General features: G+C 45.1%; 1 protein-coding gene across 3 annotated transcripts in view; it reads right to left on the bottom strand.

The window, feature by feature from the left end:
* Positions 1-14,979, bottom strand: part of PBK (PDZ binding kinase) — a 52,143-nt gene that overhangs the window by 31,307 nt on the left and 5,857 nt on the right. For 2 of the 3 annotated variants that reach the window (XM_017540422.2, XM_017540424.2), the window contains exon 1: positions 2,465-2,827. The exons of the other annotated variant lie outside the window; for it this stretch is intronic. The gene's annotated coding sequence lies outside the window, so the exon portion shown is untranslated. Of the gene's footprint in view, positions 1-2,464; positions 2,828-14,979 lie in introns of those variants that run through there. 3 annotated transcript variants of the gene reach the window in all.

The following is a 14,979-nucleotide window of genomic DNA, read 5'->3' on the forward strand; positions in this document are numbered from 1 at the left end:
TATCACATATATAAACAAAGCAACTCAATTCGTTTCTTTCTAAAACATATTCATGAATTTTTTTATTTAAAATAATTTTTTTTAATTAGGTTTCCTATTATTATAAAGCAAAACTGTTCCTACATGTCAATAAGCTCATTTGTCTATAAAAAGTTGGGAGGCAGAGAGATTTGCTTAAATTTTTTATAGACCCTTAATTATAGCATCTTTAAAAACTGTGTTCTAAGGGGAAAAAAATAATCTCAAAGGCCCAGCTTTAGTTGTTCATTAATGACAAGTTTGTCCATCTTGTTTAAAATGTAGCTGCAATCACTATCGTCTTCAGATTTCCCTATACTGAGAACACTGAGCCCCTATACATGTATTTGTCAAGAATATAATAATTTCATGAAGTGACTCATTTAACTTAAAGGCAGGAACAGCAGGAGAATTTCTGAAACCAGTTTCAGAACTTTGGGGAAGGATAAACTATTCAGCAGAGTGGCTTGCAGGAGGTATTTCTACTTGGGAAATAATTGCCCCATGTCATTCTGACTCCCGTCATCCATCTGCGTTATCTTTCCCTACAGGACGCTGTGATGGAGCACATCGAAGATCTACCTATCTGTATGAAGCTACTCTTCATTCACTCAACCAGCATGCACACACTTAGCACATACCATGTGCTCTAACAGCGCACCATTCTACGCTCTGGAAATAGAGCAGCAAACAAGACCCAAACAAGTATGAAGATCAACATATACTATTTCAGGAGAAATATGTATCAGTGAAGGGAGGCAGAAGGCCTTGGGAAGGGGCTTAATATTGGAGTTTAAAGTGGTCAAGGAAGGTCTCCTTGAGAAACTCATTTGAAGGACATGAGGGAGCAGACCCAAGCAAATATCTAGTGGAAGTCTTCCAGAGAGAGGACAAGAAATATAAAGACCCTGAGGCAGAAATCTTCAAGAAAGAGGCCAGCTAGCAAAGGGGAGAAGGAGACAAAGTCGGGGAGGCTGGGGGTAGGGACTGGCAAGTCAAGTGGAGAATCGTACAGGACTGTGACTTCTACTCAGCTGTAGTCAGTCAAGATTTCGGCTTGCACTGAGAGGCAGAAAGCTGTTGGAGAGTTTTGCGGAGAGGAGCCGAACAGGTAGGTGGATACGGGTCTGGAACGCAAGCTGAAGATTTAAGTTTGTGGGATGGCAGCACGCAGACATCATTAAAGCCAAAAGACTAGGTAAGATCACCTAGGGAGTAACTGTAGAGAGAAGAGAGGTGAGCCCTAGGGCGTCCAAGCATGAGAAACTAAGAACAAAGCAACCAAGGAGGGGCCAGCAAAGCAGGATGCAGAAAACCCGGAGGCAGAGCGTGTCCAGAGGGCTGCTGAGCCTTAGAACTCTCACTGCCTCTCCCCCTCAGTCTAAGGGGGATTTGATAAGCAGACACAGCACGTTTTAAAAAAGAAAACCTATCTCTAAAAACAACTAGGTTTAAACAGAAGAAGTCTTAACATTTCCTTATATTTTCTTAGGACTGAGTTCCACCTCCTACTCTGAACTACTTGCACCTTAAAGTACCATGTCCTATTCATTTCACAGTTGTCTGAGGGCCACTTCCACTCCCACCCCTCCCCAATCCCACTCCCCCACCCCCGACCCCCCAGCCCCCCACCGCCCCCGCCACTGCACTCCCACGTTTGAGTATTGACTATTGACAGATATTGACAGAGATGGCTTTTGGCCAGTAGCCCAAACTCTGCCTCAGGTTCTGTTACCTATTGTATACACAGTCTTAACATTAATTGTTAAATAAGCACACTAATCCTAAATCACAAGGTTCTCATGAAGATGACAGAAAAAAGAAAAAAAAAAAAAAAAAAACCAAACAACAAAAACACACATACACAGAAAAAACAGTGAATACTGTATTTGGATGAACATCCATTAGAAATGGCAGTGGGATGACCGTGAGCAGAATTTCATACTCTGGAACACGTAACATCTTTTTCACAATTAAATACTGTTTAAGAAGCAGCATTCAACTGAGCAGAGCTCAGCAAGCTTATCTCCAGCTCTACTGAGTCAAACGTCAGTGACCCTTGGACTCTAAGCCTGGGGCCCTGAGACTCAACAGGATACTACTGACAAAGCTAAAGTGCGAAGGGGCAGCAGAAAAACGGAAAAACAAAAGAATGAGAAAAAGTAAATATAAGGAGAAAAGAGAAGCAAAGCAGCTGTAGAAAGTCTAAGGGGAAGTGTGGGCCGCATGACTCCTCAGGTCCTCTGCATCTCACACGCTCCGCAGAGTTCGGGGTGGAGGTCAGGCTGTTGTTTACCCGATCCTGGGGCTCACACTGGGCGGCGGCCAAAATCCTCCTTCGGCTGTAACCAGACCCCCCCCCCCGTCACGAAAGCCCCCGCTGAGTCCTCGGCTCCGGGCTCGGCCCCCGCCCGGGCTCGCAAAAAAAAAAAAAAGCTCCCCTTACCAGAGTCTCACCCCCGGGAAGGAAAGGGCGGCGGTGAAGAGAGGTGGTGGCCAAGTCCCTCTTCAAAACTGGTCCCAAGCGGCCTCCAGCGAGACCCTGCAGCTGCGTCCGCACCCCCAGAGCCGCCGACACTCACGACCGGCAGGAGCCGTTGCGATTCAAACCCTCCTGGCTTTCAAAATGTCGCGCGCTGCGCCAGCGTCGCCCTCGAACTACGGGGCGGCATAAAGGACAATCCCCGCCGATTCGCCGTTCCTCCTGCCTCGCCCAGGCCTCCAGGCACCCGCGCGCGTGCGCACGGCAGGAGAAGGACGGCGAGGCGCGTGGAGCACGCAAACCTTCAGAGGATCCACCCGCCCTTCCGAGGAGCACAGATCGGTGAATAGAAAACACGTGCCTGTGCTGAAGGCTGAAGCGCTCGCCAAACGCTCACATCTGTGCTGAGCGCGTCGATTTTATTACAGGTTTAAGAGGCCTTGAAACACTCTAAGGACAAATGTGTACCTTAAGGAACAATCATCTTTAGCGGAGAAAAAAAAAAGATATTTAGAAATGTTGCTAATTCATGTAATTGCTACGTTCAGTTCAACATACTTTTATTTATTTAACGATTATTTAGGAACATCTGCTCCCCAGGAGGGGATAGGCCTAGGGGCAGACCGGGGGCCCAGAGCTCGGGGCAGGGAGTACCCCTTGAGGGGGCCGTTCCTTTCCGTTTAGACGTACACCAGGGGTTGGAAAAACCACTCCAAGCAAAGAACTTGAATGAAGATCAGGACTGGAATCCATTAATGTGGGTGACTAAGCCCCACGAGTCTGACCACCCACCTGGCAGTGTCTCCAGGACACACGGAAGATGTGCCCTGAGACATCCCCCGGGGATGGCGCAGGTCCTGAGGGTCGTGGGGATCAAAGAATATGAGCCAAGAGGCATAAATCACATGTTGGGGTTTGCCTTCCCCTATGTGACCACAGTTCTAGATGATGCAAAAGCTTACTCAAGCCATGCTGAGAAAGCCACTGATGTGCAATTGCAAGCCAGTGTGCGCAGACCAGTTTTTTTAAACTCTCCTCCCCCAGGAGATTTGTATCAGGTATTGCAAGGCAAAGAAATCAAACCCCTTCGCCATTGATCAAGCCCTAGTCAAGTCCTAGATTGCCTCCCAATAGATATTGCTTTACAGCTCCAACTCTATGTTGCAAGGAAAGCCGCAAAACTGGGGCGCTGAGGCCACCTGGCTTGGAACAGGAAGGAATTCAAGAGCAGCCTCATAAAGTGAGAGCAAGTTTATTAGGAAAGCAAAGGAATAAAAGAATGCCTACTACATAGGCAGAGCAGCCTGGAGGGCTGCAGGCTGGCTATTTTTGTGGTTATTTCTTGATCATATGCTAAATAGAGGGTGGGTTATTCATGAGTTTTATAAGAAGCCCCCGGGGATTTTCTGGAATTTGAGGGTTCCTCCTCCTTTTAGACCATATAGGGTAATAACTTTTGTAAACTGTCAGCGCACTGAGGGGAGTGTCTTTTAATAGCTAAATCATTATAATTAGCTTATAATGAGCAATGAGATTGACCAGAGGTCACCCATTAGTGGATTCAGTCTCCATCTTGATTCAGGTTCTTTGCCTGGAGTGGTATTTCCAACCCTGGTATACCAGGAAAGGGAACACTGAGCGGCCCCCATAGGGTGCCATCTTGCTTTTTGTGGGTTTGGGCTGCCCTCTTTACTGCATCCTGTTGTATCAGTGGGGGTCTTTGTGAACTCTGTCTTGTGAAATCAGTCCTGCCAAACTCCTGGGTCATACAGCCCTAATTCTTTACAGAAGAAGGCATCAACTTCTGAGGGAAGAATAATAGCCCCATGACATCAGTGGGCTAGGGGAGGGCCTCAAATGCCAGTGGGTCCTGGAACCCAGCAGGTGTCCAGGCTCTTGACACTGTCTTGACAATGAATTCAAAGATGAGTTGGAAAATAGTGAAAGTACGGAGAGTACACCTTCAATCCCTTTTCAAGTGTGTAGTGTTCCCCTTTTATTGCAAAGGGGAACACTACACACTTAAGGGATTAAGGGTGTACTCAAGAGAGTCACACAGTAGGGTTTGCACTTTCTCTCTGTATGGGTTTCTTTAACCAAAGTGTTGAATATTCATGAAAATTCTTGGAAAAAGATGGGGATTTCTTGGAACTGTGGTGCCACTCATTTTTACACCAAATATGGGTGTTCCCAGAACTGTCATTGTGCTCATGGGTGTGATTTAGTGTGCCAATGAGCATATAATGATGTCCTAGGGGAAACCTAGGTCAAATCCAGCGCCATGTTGGGTCTAGTTGGTTTTAGCCAGCTTGGTCCACACCCTGTTTTTCAGGGTTTCATCAGCCCATAGCCCCTACTCACGGGAAACTGCTGTCTGGAGTTTTTATTCTCCTGTGACCCCTCTGCATTCCTCCTGTCTCACACAGGTTAAATGTTGGTTCAGTTACTAGCTGACCAAGTATTCACACACCAGGCACACCACCCCCACAAACCGCGTCTGTGGCAACTAAAGTAAGCACTCGAATGTCCCTGACAAGGCAAAGGTTTATAGTACAGATGTCTGCTTCACATTGCCCTGTGAAGCATTAATTCCTGTGACATCAGCAATTCAGAATGTTCTCATTAATCCATCACTAATAGTCCAGTCACATTCTTACTATATTAATATGGTGTCATCACAAACTACTGCCAATGAAAACATGAAGAAGATAATGATGATGACTATGATAATTTGTAGTCTAGCTTCGATGCAAGTAACAGGTATACTTGATCTTGAATTCACTGTACTGAAATGAATCATGCATGCTGGATGCTGTCAAGTTGTGTTTTAGAAAAGTTAAATAATATTTCTTTTTTTTTTTTTTTTTTTTTTTTAAGAAAAATTTTTTTTTTTTTTTTTTTTTTTTTTTTTTTGAGACAGAGTTTCACTCTTGATACCCAGGCTGGAGTGCAATGGCGCGATCTCGGTTCACCGCAACCTCCGCCTCCTGGGTTCAGGCAATTCTCCTGCCTCAGCCTCCTGAGTAGCTGGGTTTACAGGCACGCACCACCATGCCCAGCTAATTTTTTGTATTTTTAGTAGAGACGGGGTTTCACCATGTTGACCAGGATGGTCTCGATCTCTTGACCTCGTGATCCACCCGCCTCGGCCTCCCAAAGTGCTGGGATTACAGGCTTGAGCCACCGCGCCCAGCCCTAAATAATATTTCATTAGTAAATATAGTTTACTTTTCAACTGAAATATCAGATTTTTTTTAATAGGATCAGTAATGGCTTTTCATCAGCCTTTAAGTGTAAAATAATGAAGTTGTCCTTCATCAATTTGAAAACACACACACACACACACACACACATTTATAGAGCACCTAATTCTACCCTTCAAAGCCCAAATTTTCAGCATCCCTAAGCTTACTTACCCTATCTCAGGAGGAGGCAGGGGAAGGGGAGCTTAGGAAACGTAGCCTAAGCTAAGCCTTCCTAAGGTAACGAGTTAGTCCACTAGGTTCTGGGGCCAACCACTTCCCTCCCCCGCTGCATCCAAATCCCTCCTCTCCTCTCCTAAGTCCTTACCTTCACCCACCTAACAGTCATTTTTCTTCAGAAGCAAACAATAACAATACTAGCACTTATTTAGTATTTATTTATGTCAGTTGTATATATTATGTATTTTATGTATTATGTATTAACTCATTTAATGTTTTATATATTAACTCATTTAATCTTCATAACTATGATCTAGGTTACTATAATTGTAAACTCCATTTTTCAAATGAGGAAACTGAGGCACAGAAAGGTTAAGTAATTTGCCTAAAGTCACAGGCTTTAACAACTGGTAGAGCTTCCATTTGAAACTATGTTGCCCTCAAACTTCCTCTTTAACAAATGTGCTCAAAATCTCTTCCACATGACACATGCGTGCACACACGCATACACCCCTCCACCTCTGGGGCCTTCCCATTGCTGGTCACCCTCTTCCAAGCATAGAAGCACAGTGTCTCACCTCTCCTTCTCTCGACTCTCATTCTAATTTTTTTGTGTAGGCATTAGATTATAGACCTCACCACCTTTTCTTTAAAGATCTAAAGCGTTCTATACTTTTTATGAAATCGTACATTTTTACAAGCCTATTTTCTACTCTTGCTGGCTATAAAATCCTGCCTAAAGCCGGAGCCTGAAAGCTTCATCATTAAGCACTGCTAGTGAAAGAAACTCCAGGGAGATGAGGTTATCGACGCAGGTGGAAGATGAGGCCAAAAGCATGCATGAGAGCGAAGGCCCTGGCGTAAAGGCTTACTCATAACCATCCTGTTCCCCATCTTGTAATCATAAAACTACCTCCAGAGATTAGCCATAGAAACATCTGAACTTCACGAGTTCAGTGTTATCGTCTATGAAATGCAACCATGAACTCAAAATCTTGCATTCCAGTCACTTGTCACGGAAAACAGCTTGCAAGCGAGATCATTATTTATTTCAGTGTATAAATGGTCTGCTTTCCTTGGTTTAGCAAAAGAGCCCCGAACTCTGACTCATGGCTGCGTGAGCCCAAAGGAACATCGGTACTGTCATCTTTTTAAAGCATAAACGCTAACTTCTGCTCCATACAGGACCTCACCTTTTTCAAGGGGAAAATCAAAAATGAAAAAGAAAATTCACTTTTTTTCTCTCTTTTTTACTGTTATTGCATGCTAATTCTCTTCAAAGCAAAGTAGATGCTGCCAAATGTGACACAGGAGTTAGGAAGAAATTATTTAGCCAGATAGTGAGGGTAAGGACGTCCTCAGTAAGGTTTTCTTTTTAACGAAAAGCAGTCCTCAAATCATCTTTTAACAAAGAGCAGCCTGTAAAATCGAGCTGCAGACATAGACAAGCAAGCTGGAAGCGTGCATGGGTGAATGCCGGCAGCTGGGCCAATAGGAAAAGGCTGCCTGGGGCTAGGCCTGTCCAGCGTGGCAGCTCCATCTCCCACCTTCCTTGTCAGCCACCTGCACAATAAGGAGCAGGCAACCTGGCACTGGCCAAGTAGAAAACCTATTTGCATAATAAAGGTTAGGGTGGGCGGCCAGCTATGTAAATGTACTCCTGGTCCAACCAATCTTGGGCCCTATGTAAATCAGACACTGCCTCCTCAAGCCTGTCTCTAAAGCCTGGTGCACTCCACCAGGGCTGGAAGTCCCCCAGGGGCACCCTTCTCTTCTGCAGGAGAGAGAGCTGTTCTCCTTTCTCTTTCTTTTGCCTATTAAATCTCCACTCCTAAAGCCACTTCTTGTGTGTCTCCATTATCTATTATTGTAAGATGAGGAACCTCGGGTATTTACCCCAGACAACAATGCCGCTCAATTGGTTAGGCGGGAACTTTTAGGAAAGAAGAAGAAAAATATCAAAATGTTAAGGTTTTATCTTGTTACATCTGTATATCCAACCAATCAACCTGACACGTCCCTGGGGTACTTCTCAGGTGTCCCAAAGCCATTAGGTCCCCAGATGACACCACCTGAGCATCAGACTTGGATTAACCTGGAAATGTTCAGCAAAGAAGCTAAATGCAAAGAATATGCTATTGCACAATGCTATTCATATAAAGCTCAAAACGGGCCAAACAAAGTCTTGGTATTTAGGAGTGCATGCTTAACTGACAAACATCGCAAGACAAAACCACCAAAGTGACTACCATCAAAATCAGGCTCCTGATCACTTGGAGGCAGAAAGTAGGAAGGATCGGGGGAGAATGAGAGGGGTTCCTGGGATGCTGACATTCTGGCTCCCAGCCTGGATGCCGCGACACAGGGGTTTGCTTTGATAAATCACAATGCTGGACATTTTGTTTTGGGTACTTTTCTGTAGTGTTGTAGTCTGCCGGGGAGCTTTTTTTTGAGACAGAGTTTTGCTCTTGTTGTCCAGGCTGGAGTGTAATGGTGCGATCTCGGCTCACTGCAACCTCCACCTCCCCTGGTTCATGCAGTTCTCCTGCCTCAACCTCTCGATCAGCTGGGATTACAGGCTTGTGCCACCAAGCCCAGCTAATTTTTGTATTTTTAGTAAAGATGGGTTTCCCCATGTTGGTCAGGCTGGCCTTGAACTCCTGACCTTAGGTGATCCACCCACCTTGGCCTCCCAAAGTGCTGGGATTATGGGCATGAGCCACCCACCAGGAAGAGCTTTTAAAAAGCAAAGAGACATGTACTCCATAAACATATAAACCTACTGTGTACCCCTAAAAACTTAAAAATTTACATTTAAAAAAAAGGGAGGAAAAAAAAGTGTGGTGGAAAGTGAGCCTGGGAAGGTCTGTCATCACATAGTGACACAGCAAAAGTGTTTCATTTATGAATTTGATCTTGTCAATGAGATGCACCTGGTGCAACCTGGAAGGCAGAAATGAGATGGAATTCCCTTCCTACCCCTTCACCTGTTTCCCATGGGAAGCACAGCTGGCGGGGGGCAGAGGGGAGGGGGCTTTGAGGGTTTCAACAACCACATTCCAGTGTCCAGTCACTTACTTCGTGGGTCCTGAAAGACACTTGCAATGTCAGTGGTGGTCTCCCAATCCATAGATCACAGCTACTTGGGTATCCTTGAATCTAACATGAACCCCACACCCCCAGTTCCAATGTCCTGCCTGACAATGGGCAGGTGTGTAGTAGAAAATCAGCTTTTCTTTGTAGTCACACTCAACACTTCTGTGACCAGATGTGCACACTCTTCCCTACGCCAGCCACTTCCCCCACACCAGCTGGTATCCTACAATTCAATTCAATTCTGACACAGACCAGAGATAGTGCAGACCTCACAGGTTACGGCTCAAACCCACAACACCAGCCCCCAATTCAGATGCCACTCACAAGCAGTAAGTCCCCAGGTCCATCTGACCTGGCTACAAACTGGAGCTTCCCATGAATCCCTCCTCGGGTTCAATAGTTTGCTAGAGCAGCTGCCAGGACCCACGAAGACAGTTTACTTTCTATTGTCAATTTAGTACTGAGGATATTTCAGCCAGATGAAGAGGTACAGCAGAGGGCAAGGTCTAGAAGGGTCCCCAGCACAGGTCCCCATAGAATCAGCGTGAACTACCCTGCTGGCATGTAGATGCATTCACCAACCTGAAATCTCCCTGAACCCCATCTTTTCAGGATGTTTATGGAGGCTTCATCACAAAGGCATGATTGATTATAAACTCAATCACCAGACCCTCTCCTCTCCCTAAAGAATGAGGGGTGGGGCTGAAAGCTCTAAGCTTCTGGTGATGGCTTGGTCCTTCTGGTGACAAGCTCCCATTCAGCAGCCCAGCCAAATTCACCTATAGATAGTATAACAGATGCTTCTGTCACCCAGGTCATTCCAAGGGATGAGGAGCTCTGAGTCTGGACCCTGACAGCTGGGAGAGGTGCAGCTGCAGCCGGGAGCAAGGCAGGGGGCTTGCAGGCAGGAACCCTGTGTACAGCCCCCTTGGGAGGGCTGCACTCCACCAGCAATGTTCATCCTTGATGGCTAAAGGTTTCCACTTGCAGTTTCCTGACTTTTCCTACTTCCCATTAAGAAGCGAAATTAGCTGGTCCTGGGAATATGGAGCTTGAAAAACAAGAAGTGCTTTGGAAAATGTGCTGGGATCTGAGTGGCCTGTAATTGATGAGTTCCTGCCTCCATTGTGGTCCAGCGAACTGGGAAGATGTGGCAGGGAACTCAAACCCTCCCTAAGGGAAGACGCCTACTTCATGCCTAAGGAAGATGAGTTTTCCATCCTCTGCGATTGTGTAAGGTTTCTGGGCCAGCCCTGACATCTGGCCACAATCTCAGCACCCACAGATTGTTTTTGTTCCACAGTATTCTTTGATTTTTAACTCCATTCAAAAAAAGAAATTGTCTTTATTCTCAGTATGTTAGGGTGAATCGATACAGTGATTGATAGAAACAATTTTTGGTGGTTTATATTTTAACTACTAAGTACTCAACTAGAATGTATAGCGTGGCCAGGAATTTAGAGGGAATGGAAACCTTTCTGCACACTGGATGCTGTTTGAAATTTTCCTGCCACTAAGGCAACAGCAGCATAAACACACTGAGTGAAGAAAAATAAGCCGGATGTTTTCAGGACATCTGAAAATCATTGGTTGAGACCCTTTCCTCAAGGAAGATAATTAAATAAAGAAGTTGGTCACTTCAGAACCCATGAAGCAGAAGCGGAAGAACAAGCCCAGAGCTTTTTCAGCAGCATGACACACTCAGTTTGTTTGTTTTAATTTTAAAAAGTAATAATAATTGGCCAGGCAGAGTGGCTCATGACTGTAATCCCAGCAGTTTGGGAGGCTGAGGTGGGAGAATTGCTTGAGGCCAGGAACTAGAGATGAGCCTGGGCAACAGAGCCAGACCCTGTCTCTCCAAAAAAAAAGTGGGGGCGGGGGTGGGTTAGCTGATCTCATGCCTGCAGTCCTAGGGCCTCGGGAGACCAAGAAAGGAGGATCACTTGTGGCCAAAAGTTCAGAGTCAGCCTGGGCAACATGGTGAGACCCCATCTCTACAAAAGAAAAGAAAATAACTAGCCAGGTGTGGTGGTGTCTGCCTATAGCCCCAGCTACTCGGGAGGCTGCGGTGGGAGGACTGTTTGGGCCAGGAAGTTGGAGGCTACCATGAGCTATGATTGTGTCATTGCACTCCAGCTCGGGTGACAGAACAAGACCCTGTGAAAAACAAAAAAAGCAAACCAAAAGAAACCTGTTCCTCCGGCACAATGAAGGGGTAGGTGGATATCAGAGGAAGGGCCCCCTAAGGCCCTAAGACCGACGCCCCTTCATGCACCTGTTAATACTCTCAGCATAAATTTAGTGGTCCTCAATCAGAGAACAGTGCCAAGCTAGGCATATAGTTCATTAGGTGGCTGCTATGGTAAATAAGACTTATATGTTTGCTTTTTTGGGTTTTGTGTTTTTTTTTTTTTTGAGATGGAGTCTCTCTCTGTGGCCCAGGCTGGAGTGCAGTGGCGCAATCTCGGCTTACTGCAACCTCTGCCTCCCGGGTTCAAGTGATTCTCCTTCCTCAGCGCCCTGAGTAGCTGGGACTACAGGCACATGCCACCACACTCAGCTAATTTTTTGTATTTTTAGTAGTGACAAGATGGTCTTGATCTTCTGATTTCGTGATCTGCCTGCCTCGGCTTCCCAAAGTGCTGGGATTACAGGCATGAGCCACCACGCATGACCTATATGTTTGTTTCTTTACATTGTAAGCCTGAACTAGGAGGACTTCAATGAGTCTCTTCCCTCTGTCTGGGAAGAGGCATTCCCTTTCAAAGATTGCTCATGAAAACTCCAAAAGTGGGAATACTCATTCAATTCCCTCCCTCGTTCTCTTATTCATTTATTTCTTGAAAAAAATGAACCTGAGCCAGGTACTGGACATTAAAAATCATGAAAAGATTTAAAAAAAAACCCTGCTTTCAGGGAGCATTCAGACTACTTAGCAAATAGATGCAATGCAGTGTGGTAAGGAAATAATGAATGATAGGAAGCCTGACAGGGCTGGAGGTTCCTGCAAGATTTCTTGGCTTGGGTCCTGAAGTATGAAGCATTTGCATGATGATTCCGATTTGTGGGCACAAGGTCAGGGTGGGACTCACCAGGCAGAGGATAGGATAGGTAGAGGCATGCCAAAAGATGCATAATCTTTAAATAAGAGCAAGGAATGCTGGGCGTGGTGGCTCACTGCTATAATCCCAGCACTTTGAGAGGCTGAAATGGGAGGATCACTTGAGCTCAGAAGTTCAAGATCAGCCTGGGCAACATGGGGAGACCCCCTCTCTATAAAAAATATTTAAGAAATTAGTTGGGTGTGGGGACACACAGCTTTGGTTCCAGGTACTCCTCAGGAGGCTGAGGGGGGAGGATCAGTTGGCTTAGGAGGTTGAGGCTGCAGTGAGCCGTGACCGTGCCACTGCACTCCAGCCTGGGTTGCAGAGCAGGATCCTGTCTCAAGGAAAAATAATAATAATACGGCAAGAAAAAGTAATTGGGGACATAGGAAGAGGCCAGACCGTGGCCTTTTCTGGTGCAGAAATTTGAACTTTGTTTTGTCATGTGTTAGATGGAGAAGTCTCCCCGGGATTATGGAGGGAGCAGGTAATGGGAAATGGTGATAATCCAGGGGACAGATCTGGAAGGATTACCCTGGCCAGTTACAGTGGGCTGTAAAGAACAAAACTAATTCTACACCAGCATTTATGGGGTAGAATCAATTGCAGAGCTTGTGAAGTCATTAGAAGTCTCTTGCCAAAACAAGTTTGGTCCCTCAAGAAGAGTACTGCAAGATGATCAAAAAAGGGGCTGGGCGCAGTGGCTCATGCCTGTAATCCCAGCACTTTGGAAGGCTGAGGCAGGCGGATCACGAGGTCAAGAGATCGAGACCATCCTGGCCAACATGGTGAAATCCCGACTCTACTAAAAATACAAAAATTAGCTGCACGTGGTGGCGCACGCCTGTAGTCCCAACTACTCAGGAGGCCAAGGCAGGAGACCTTCTTGAACCTAGGAGGCGGAGGTTGCGGTCAGCTGGAATCGCGCCACTGCACTTCAGCTTGGCACCTAAGTACAGAGTGAGACTCCGTCTTCAAAAAAAAAAAAAAAAAAAGGAAGGCCAAAAGGGCTTTCCTAGATATTGCTCATCTGTGGCAGGAACAGGCAGAGAACTGAAAACAAAGGAAGCTGGGAAGAGTATTTACCAAGCTACACCATGCCTCTGTGCTCACACTGTGGTTAGGCTAAAACTCTAAGAGAATAATAGAATATAGTTGAAAATTCCAGGGTGGATCGAGACTCAAGGCATATCCTTTTGCACCTGCTGTAAGTTCCTTTAAAAAAAATACTATTTTGAAAAATGTAATATATTTAATTTGTGTCAAGTCAAAATTTACATGCAATGTAATGCATAGATTTTATGTGTATGATTGGTAAGTACACATATAATACATGACTATCTACACAATTCCTTTGCATGTGAATGGAAATATTTTTTTCCCAGTCTGTAGCTTGCCTTTTGATTTTCTTGACATCTTTTGATGAAGAGAATTTTGTTGTTGTTTTTGGAGACAGAGTCTCGCTCTGTCACCTGGACTGGAGTTTGGAGTGCAGTGGCACAATCTCAGGCCACTCCAATCTCTGCCTCCTAGGGTCATGTGATTCTCTTGCCTCAGCCTCCAGAGTAACTGGGATTACAGGCATGTGCCACCACGCGCCTGGCTAGTTTTTATATTTTTAGTAGAAACAGGGTTTTGCCATGTTGAACAGGCTGGTCTTGAACTCCTGACCTCAGTTGATCTGCCTGCCTCAGCCTCCCAAAGTGCTGGGCCACTGCACCACGTCAGAAGATTTAATTTTATTGAAATCCAATTTAACATTTTTAATGGTTAGTTTCTTTTTATCACTATTTTCTTAGAGCAGTTTTAAGTTCACAGCATATTGAGCAGAAAAGATGGTGTTCCCCTATACTTTCTGCCCCCCACATGCACAGCCTTCCCCATCAACATCCCCCACCAGAGGAGTGCATTTGTTATAACTGATAAATGTACATTGATATATCAGTTTTGCCCAAAGTCTATAGTTTACCTTAGGGTGTTGTACATTCCATGCATTTGGATAAATGTACAGTAGCATGTATTGAACATTATAGTATCACACAGAGTAGTTTCACTGACCTAAAAATCCTCTCTGCTCCACCTATTCATCTCTCTCTCCCCAGTAAGCCCCGGCAACTACTGATCTTTTTACTGCCTGAATGTTATGTAGTTCCGGTCATATGGTATGTAGCCTTTTCAGATTGCCTTTTTCACTTAGTGCTACACATTTAAGGTTCTTCCATGTCTTTTTAAGGCTCAATAACTCATTTCTTTTTAGCACTGGATAATATCGCATTGTCTGCATGTAACATTCACCTACAAAAGGACAACTTAGTTGCTTTCAAGCTTTGGTAGTTATGAATAAAGCTGCTATAAACATTCGGGTGTTATAAACATTCTGTGTTGACATAAGTTTTCAACTCTTTTGGGTAAATATCAAGGATCTAAAAGGTTAATGTTACACCCAAGGCCATCTAAGTTTTCTCCTGTGTTATCTTCTGTGAGTTTTAGTTTTACATCTTACACATTTAGGTTTGTGATCTATTTTGAGACAATTTATTCCAGCACCACTTACTAAAAAGACGGTCCTTGCTCCATTGTATCACCTTTGCTCCTTTGGAAAAAAAGTTGGCTCTATCTGTGTGGTTCTACATCTAGGCTTTCCATTTTGTTCCACTGATCAATTTGTCTATTATTTCACCAATCTCACACTGTCTTCATTATTGTAGCTTTATAAAAAGTATCAAAGTTAGGTAGTGTCGGCCAGGCATGGTGGCCCATGCCTGTAATCCCAGCACTTTGGGAGGCTGAGGCAGGCAGATCACCTGAGGTCAGGAGTTCAAGACCAGCCTGGCCAACATGGCAAAACCCTGTCTCT

This window comes from Cebus imitator, unplaced genomic scaffold (genome assembly GCF_001604975.1).
Source record: "Cebus imitator isolate Cc_AM_T3 unplaced genomic scaffold, Cebus_imitator-1.0 Scaffold125, whole genome shotgun sequence".
Taxonomy (NCBI): domain Eukaryota; kingdom Metazoa; phylum Chordata; class Mammalia; order Primates; family Cebidae; genus Cebus; species Cebus imitator.